This window comes from Meleagris gallopavo, chromosome 19 (genome assembly GCF_000146605.3).
Source record: "Meleagris gallopavo isolate NT-WF06-2002-E0010 breed Aviagen turkey brand Nicholas breeding stock chromosome 19, Turkey_5.1, whole genome shotgun sequence".
Lineage (NCBI taxonomy): Eukaryota > Metazoa > Chordata > Aves > Galliformes > Phasianidae > Meleagris > Meleagris gallopavo.
Window position 1 is genome coordinate 4,702,174 of NC_015029.2, and position 7,887 is coordinate 4,710,060.

Genomic DNA, 7,887 nt, shown 5'->3' on the forward strand with positions numbered 1-7,887 from the left:
TGTTTCTCTGCGGGGATGAGCGCTTTTCCTGGCCGCGGCTGAATTAACCTCGAGCTGCACCCTCTCTCTCCGCTCTATTATAGTCTCATCCTCCGCTACAATAGCTCTTTGGTCTTGCATTATGCTTCTGCCATTTGGCTTTCAGAGCGACGCGCTTGCAAAGCGTTTACGGCCATTCATCTGCGCGAGGGCCGATAGGCTGTGGTTAACTATCGCCGATCGGCCCAGCGATGTGCCATCAGTACACAGCACCTCTCCTATGAGAACGGGGTGTTCGGCCTGGAGAAGAGCAGGCTCTAGGGAGACCTCGCTGCGGCCTTCCGGTGCTTGAAGGGAGCGGGTAAACAGGAGAGAAATCAACTTTTTACATGGGCAGGCAGTAATGGGACAAGGGGGGATGGCTTTAACTAAAAGAGTGGAAATTTAGATATTACGGGGAAATTGTTCACCTAGAGGGCAGGGAGGTCATGGCACTGCTGCCCAGAGCTGTGGGTGCCCCATCCCTGCAGGAGCCCGGGCCAGGCTGGATGGAACCCTGTGCAACCTGAGCTGGTCCCTGATTTAGAGGTTGGCAGCCCTTCCATGCTGTAGGGGCTCAGAACTGGACGATCTTTAAGGCCCCTTCCAACCCAAGCCATTCTGTGATCCAAGTTTCCTCTGCAGCCCAGGGCTTTGCCCATCCCCACACCTGCAGGAGGAGGCATTACACAGCCTACTTGCACAGCACTGCCACTCTCCTGTTGGGTTCCAGCACGCTGCAGCAGCACAGAGCAAAGCTCCATGCCGAGGCTCCCTGCCCGCAGTGAGCAGCTCCACGGCCTCTGCCAGACCGCTGCTTCCACTTCTTAACGTTTGACAGCAGAGCCCACAGAGAACCTGTGTCCTACAGCTGTTAGATATGGAAGTACATGCCCGAACTGGAAGAACTCCAAGCTGCAGGCAGCCCGTTTTTTAGGGAGAACACTCAGCGTCACTCTTACAGGAACTTGTTAGTGCCGAATTCCTTTCACCGACCTGAGTAATGGAAAAAGAGACAAGCACACAGAAGACTTCACGTAAAAGAAAGAATTCTTCTGCAAATACGCTTCAGCATTACTTAATGGGAAAAAAATGCAGTTTAAATATAAAAGTCTACAGCCCCGCTCTGGTCTGTGCCATGCCCCCACACTGCTTTCTAACACGCTGCCATTCTGATCCTTTAAGGTGATGTTTTGAAGTTTCTAATTGAGCCAAAAGGAGGAACAAAGCAGACGTCCTGAACTGGTACAGCTCATCAAAATCAGCTTTCAGTAGCCTAAGGCTATAGAGTGCCAAGAAGCTGCGAGCTGTTCTGACACTGATGCTCCAGGAGCTCAGCCCATAGACCACAGCAAGCACAGATGTGAAGACGTGAAGGCAAAGCAGATGAGTGGGACTTAGGATCAGAGACCTGTGAGAGCAGCTAGCACTGTAGGATACAACCACCGAGTTTCTCTGTGTTGTATGTTCTTATGTTTGGGGTGTACACATGGCACAGACCCCATCTTCCTTTGCTCATGCAGAATTTGCATGGTAAAATAGTAATTTGTGCAAGAAAATACATGCCCAGGGTGCAATTACAGCAGAAACACAGCAACACTTCTTCAGCCTTTGTCCTTGCTGAAGGAAACCTCAGAGGAATTCTTCCACCGCGCTAATCCACACGGCTCCTGGAGAACACAGCCTTTTCTAATCATATTTAGAAAAGGGAAGGAAAAAAAAAGCATTTATTTTACCAAGTGAGGAATTTTATTAGGTCAGAACAATAAAGCGACTAATGGAGAGATGATGATAGCCGGAGGCAAAGCAGCTGCTCCCTGCAGGGAGCTGGGACACGAGTGTTGTCCCACTGACACCACCAGGCAGCCAACCACTCACACGTAAAAGGTGCAACAAACTCAGCAGGTCGGGTCCAGCCTGAACCAGAGCAGGGGAACAGATGAGGAACAGACACTCATTTGATCTAGAAATCACGAGCCTAGGTCATACCAAAACACATTGCCCAACACACCCCCCTCGGGTCTTCAGCTGTTTCCATGAACCAAAAAGATTTTTAAGAGGGACCTGCAGGTGGCTGCAGGCAGCAGGTGCTCAGGGCAGCAGCCCCGTGCCCAGCATCACCGCTGGGGCTGTCCTTGGGTAACCAGAGAAGAGGGCAATGAAGCCATGCAACCCATCCAGATGGAGACAAAGGAGAAAGGAAAGAGCAAAAGAATGACGTGTGCTTAATTGAAGCAGTATTTTCCTTGTACTGCATGCTGGCAAAGGGAGGTCTCTTCAAGTAGCAAAACCAAGGTATTTTGTGAGCTCTTTGACCCCATCCTGCAGACGCTCTGGGGCAGGCACCGTGCCCCTCATGTTGCTGGCACCGGGCAGAGCCCAGCCTCAGGATACTTGCTTTCAGATGGCCCTTGGAAGAATTCTGAGCAAACACACAGCGTTTTCCAGCAAGAATCCGAGCAGACAACTAGCTCACACTTAAAAAATGCAGGAGGGAGGGTGAAGAGGAAGGGGCAGAGGGATGGGAGCAGCAATCCCCATCCCCCGGTGCAGGAGAGCTGCCACAGCGGTCGCCTCCTGGGATCCTGGTGTGACCCCAGCAGTGACTCAGGCAGGAGGAGCTGCCAGGACACCCGAGCAGGGGCTGCGGCGCGTGGGGCACCCGAGGTTGGCCACATACACCCAGTTCTCATCTTTCCAAACGTCACTCCTGAAAGACAAGACTTAATGTAAGGATATTCTACTTTTTTTTAAGAGAGCTGAAATAAAATCCAGAAACGCTGTGCAGGGTTTTTACAGCGCGCTGCCAAACATCTTGGCTGCTGCTGTTTAAATAATTAAGCTGTCTGGTGACATTCAGCCACGTTAATTTATTGAGGTGACACAACAGAGTGCTGCAACAAAATCCGGCCACCTCTCTGCAGGAACCCCAGCGCAGCCACCAGCTGCCCCAGCCCATACTGGGCAATGGGGCCAGTGCCAAGCAGACACCAATCACTGGGTTCCATCACATGAAGGCTGAGCACTGACCAAGAGAAAGGGCATCTGTAATACCCCGAAATCAGAAAGGAACAAGAATGCCATGTATCAAAGTGACAGGAAAGTGGCTGTTGGGAAATGATCCCCCCAGCCTGGGCTCTCTGCACAATGTGGCCTCGCATACCAAACAGCTTCGCCTTTCCAGCACCTCACAATCCAACAATTTCAGCAATTTCTCTTAAAGCAGAGCTCTCCTGCCTGGAGCCTCAGCTCACCACATGGAATGCAGGAAAAAGAAAACGAAGGCACCTCCACTGCCGTCCCATAGCAATGATGCATCTGCTTTCTTCACTCGAGACAAAGTCTGGGGCGTCATTAAAGCGTGCTCATGTCCCACATTCAGAGGGACAAATATAGCCATAGGACATGAACAAGAACAAAGACTCATTTACCATTTTTCTTTCAGACCTACTTGTGGCAACACTCCCTCCCCCACCTCCCCCTGGCAGCACCACACCACAATACGGGCACAGAACTGCAGCGCTCCCCACGTTGCAGGGCTTGTGAGCAGGACACCAAGCCCTTATGGCAGTTCTGGTGTTATTTCATTAACGTGTGTCAACCACTCAAGTATTCGGCTCAGTATTCAGTCAGAACTGTCACTGGCCTTTGCTTCTTTACCAACCAACTCCCACCAACCACTCTGCAGCTCCGGGTTTTTCCACCTGCTGCTATCTCTCAGTAACGACTTCATTTTTTCCCCCCTCCCTGAGCTGACCCATAGTCAATGCCCGGATCCAGAGGATACATTTCACATTATACTTCCCAAGGAATTCAGCAGAACACAGCCCTAGTGCTTCTGCAAGGCTGCATCTCATCACACCAGTGTTAACCATCAGTGTGCTCAAGCCCAAGCTGTGTCTGCATCTCAGCAGCTCGGCTGCAATCCTGCAGCCCTTATCGGCCATAACTGGGGTAAAGGTCCCAGCTAAAGAAACCCACGAGCTGCCAGGTAGGCAAAGCACCGTGCTGGAAGGACACTGCTGGGTCCCACCTCCCAGGGGCTGCACATCTGTCCTGCAGGTACACAACCAAAGAGCAACAGCTGAGGTTTACGTGCATAGAAAAGAGCAATGGCGCAGCAAGAGCGAGTTCCCCTTGCATACATCTACACCCAAAGCTCGCTTCCAGCCTTTCTCAGTGACTGCAGTGCGATGCCTGGTGAGCAGACACCAGTCACACAGGCACCAGCCTGCCCTACGCTGCTCCCAAGGCCCTGCAGCACCTGCCAGGAACTCATTTGCTGGATTACAAAGCATGCATCCGTGCCTTTAGCGCATCTAAATCATTGAGTGCACACAACTCCTGTGCCTGCCACAGATTTGAAGGCTTTATCTACAATGAAATCGTTGACCCACGGTTTTGCTCTTGCAGCACATTTCCCAAACACGTGGAAACAAGGCTCTCAAACCACACATTTCATAACTTGCAAGGAGCAACAGGTCCCAGCTCCCTGCGGAGCAGCGAACGAACGTCATCTTCCTTGCTCCCTGTTCCGAAAGGACATTACCCACAGACATCTGAAGTTATTTAACGTGTTACAACGCGAGGTGGAACCGCCTGCAGACTGCTCGGGACGTCCAACTCAGTCCCCCAGGATCAGCCAGTAAAAGGTGGGTGGTTGGAGAGCTGTTGGCAAATACTTTCAGCAGCAGGAAGGCGATCAGCTGGAATTTCAGACTGTAACACTGCTCCATTTGTTTGATTATGACCTCATATTGCTCAACCCTTAACAATTAATTACAAGGGCCTGGCTACAAGCCTCCAACTGCCCCAGCAGGGTTCAGCACATCTTTATGGTTTGTATCTTGTTTAAATGTGTATGGCTTCAGAGAGATAGTTTGGTCTAGATTACAGAACAGAGTTTTGCTCATTTTTAATCACAAGCAGGGTGTTGTGACTCAATAAGAACTCAGGTCACCTACTTCCAGATGACTGACAGTAGGAATGAGGTGAAAGCACTGCACAGGAATGGCCTTCTCAGTCCCTTACAGTTGCTCAGAGTTATGGCACGTTATGCACTGTAAAGAGCAGTCAAAAGTTCAGAGAGTAAAACAGTTACAGAAATAAAGAGTCTAAATTAAAAATAAAGTGAAGAAATAAGATTGAATCTTTCCATCATATCAATTACAATCTTGAAGAGTACTTCTGTCACAGAATCACTTGCAACGGAGCTAACTGAGCAGAGACCAGGAGGGCACAGTGCTCCCAGCAGCTGGAACAGCCCAAGGCCTATCCCAAAAAGTCAAGCTGCTCAGAGGAGCCCAGAGCCAAGCAAGCTTTGCAGCAGCGCAGTTATGCTCCTTCAGTACAGGTGAAAGCAGAACTTGAGCGGACAGAGCTTTGAGATTGCAGAGGAGATAATAAGCAAAGAACACGGTGATGAAAGCCAACGTGAAGATTTCAGCAGTGAGACGGAGGAGCTGACACCCAGGCAGCAAGGGGCAGTCACCTGCATGGCTCCAAGAGACAACAGCATCTCAAGGCCAAGGAGGAGAACCCAGTTACAGCAAAGGTACACAGACCGTTACGACTGCAAAGAAACAAGGGTTATGTTTGCTCTGTTTCTTAACTCAGAGTTAGTCCCCCAGAGGAGGTTCAGCTCTGTGAAGGGGCTGCACTCTGCTGTCTCTATGCACCAGGGCAGAGCTGCCCAGCCCACAGCAGCAGGGAAGCTCCAGACAGCACCCCAGGTCAGGGTCAGCAGGAAAACAATCACATGAGCACATGCAGAAATATTTTGACTACACAGCCTTCAGCTACATCACATATATATCTCCAGATAAAAAATAGAGAACAGTTCCGGTTCAACGACCCTTATTTCCATTAAACACATACTTCAGTTCCATAAATCTACACAAATATCTTCAAGAGAACTTAGGAAGTAGTAAAAAGAGCTCAACTGCTCCAGAGGCAGATGTAATTTAACAGCAGAACGTCCCTTTATGCAGCAGGACAAGGAAACCTGTAAAATGTTTTTCACATGTTATCACTTTACTGCTCAAGCAAAGTGAGGTATGCGAATTGCTCTGTGCAACCAGCTCAAACAAGCGTTTCTCTGGAAGGCTCACTGCCCTGGCATCCTGTATTTGTCAAATGGCTTCAAGATAACAGCAGGAATTAAAAAAAAACTCGCTGATGACATCAGCAAATTCCACCTCAGAAGGCATGGATGTGTGGCTGCCTGCTCTGGCCGTGCTGAAGGCCGTCCCTGGGGAGGCAGGGATGTTCTGAGTGCTGCAGAGGGCTTTATCTCAGTAAGAACTCTCAGGTTCTGGAGGAGCCAAAACATTGCTCATTTTCCTTTCAAGTTGCAGCCCAAAACAATCACTGTTGCCACAAGGACTTTTGGCCAACTGACACCAAGAGATCAGCAAAGCTTGTGGACAACGTGGCATTACAAGGCAGGAGGGTTGCACCCACATCCAGCACGCTGCACTGTGACACAGAGAGATACAAGGTACCTGAGCCACAGTCATTTACTACTCACAACCCATGTGACTTATGCTTAACGTGGCCTCTAAATATTGCGTTTTCACCCTGATCCTTAAACACTTTTCTTGAATGTGACTTCACATTGCTGAGCCCACATGTCTGAGTGTCATTATTGGCTAAGGACAGAGAAAGAAAAAAGAATGCTTTTATTAATAGAACTCTCTGGGAAACAGGAAGTTTATTCAATCCTGCCTAAAAGATGACACAAGGCAGAGGTTTTCCAGTCAGCTCTCCAAGGGCTGCTCTCACGAATCAAACTGGAGTTCAGAACTCTGCATCCTCGTTCTTAACAGATGCTAATTGTCACATTGCTGAATGGAACCCTGCAATACCAGCAGTGCCCCATCAGCTCCCTTTATCCAACCAGCTGCTTCCTGCACAGCTGAACAGTGAGCAGAGGAAGCAAAGGGCTGAGGAACAATCCCGATGGCTGAGGGCTCACAGCAGCAGCACAGCCATCCACAGTGCTTCCTCCACACAGAGCAGCTCCAGACTCTGCAGAACACTTCTCTGCTGCTCCTGCAGCGTGGCAAGCAGAGCAGCTCTGCTGGAAAGCAAGAAAGCATTTTGTTTCGCACAGCATCCTCCCAGCCTGGAAAACATCAGGCTGTATTTGGATAACAGGCTCAGAAAGAAGAGGGAATGCCAAGTGAGATGGGTGAGCATCAGCACAGGCTGTTCAAGCAGGTGAGAGCCTGCTGCCAGAACTAAGGGATCGGGCATCCACGGGTGGCAGCAGGTCAGCATCTCACAGATCTCACGGGGCACGGAGAGGTGATTGATGGGGCACAGTCAGGTTCTGTTACCGAAGTGCACGCTGTAGAAAATCACCATGGCACTGATTATTTTTAGAAGTAGCACAACTAAATCACTCATACGATGCTCACGCTGCCAAAGCGTTCCCGAGGAAGACGCCAACCAAGAAGCACTATTAGAAAACAAGGCTTCGGAGAGCCAAAGTTAGAAAGGCAGCGTCGACTTCGGGATGGATGGATGCATACAGAGGGGCTGGAAGGAGGTACACCATCCCGGTTCTGGGAGCAGTGACAGCTGTCACTTGGGTCAGCTCTCAGGGACTCAGCAGTGCCCTCCGCCCTCCTGCAGGAAGGATGTGCTGAGCAGTGCCAAACCCCGGCCGCAGCCACGCGTGCCCACCGCCGCCGTCCCACAGCGCTCGGCTTTCATCCGGCCCTGCGCCCGAGGCACCGCGCAGCACCGAGCCGCACACGAGGGCAGGCGCGGCGCCGACTCACGCTGCTCGTGCCGAACCCCGAAGCTCGGAGCCCTCTACGCACAGCGCCGCACCTCGGTGCCGATCGCCCTCCGCCCTCGCAA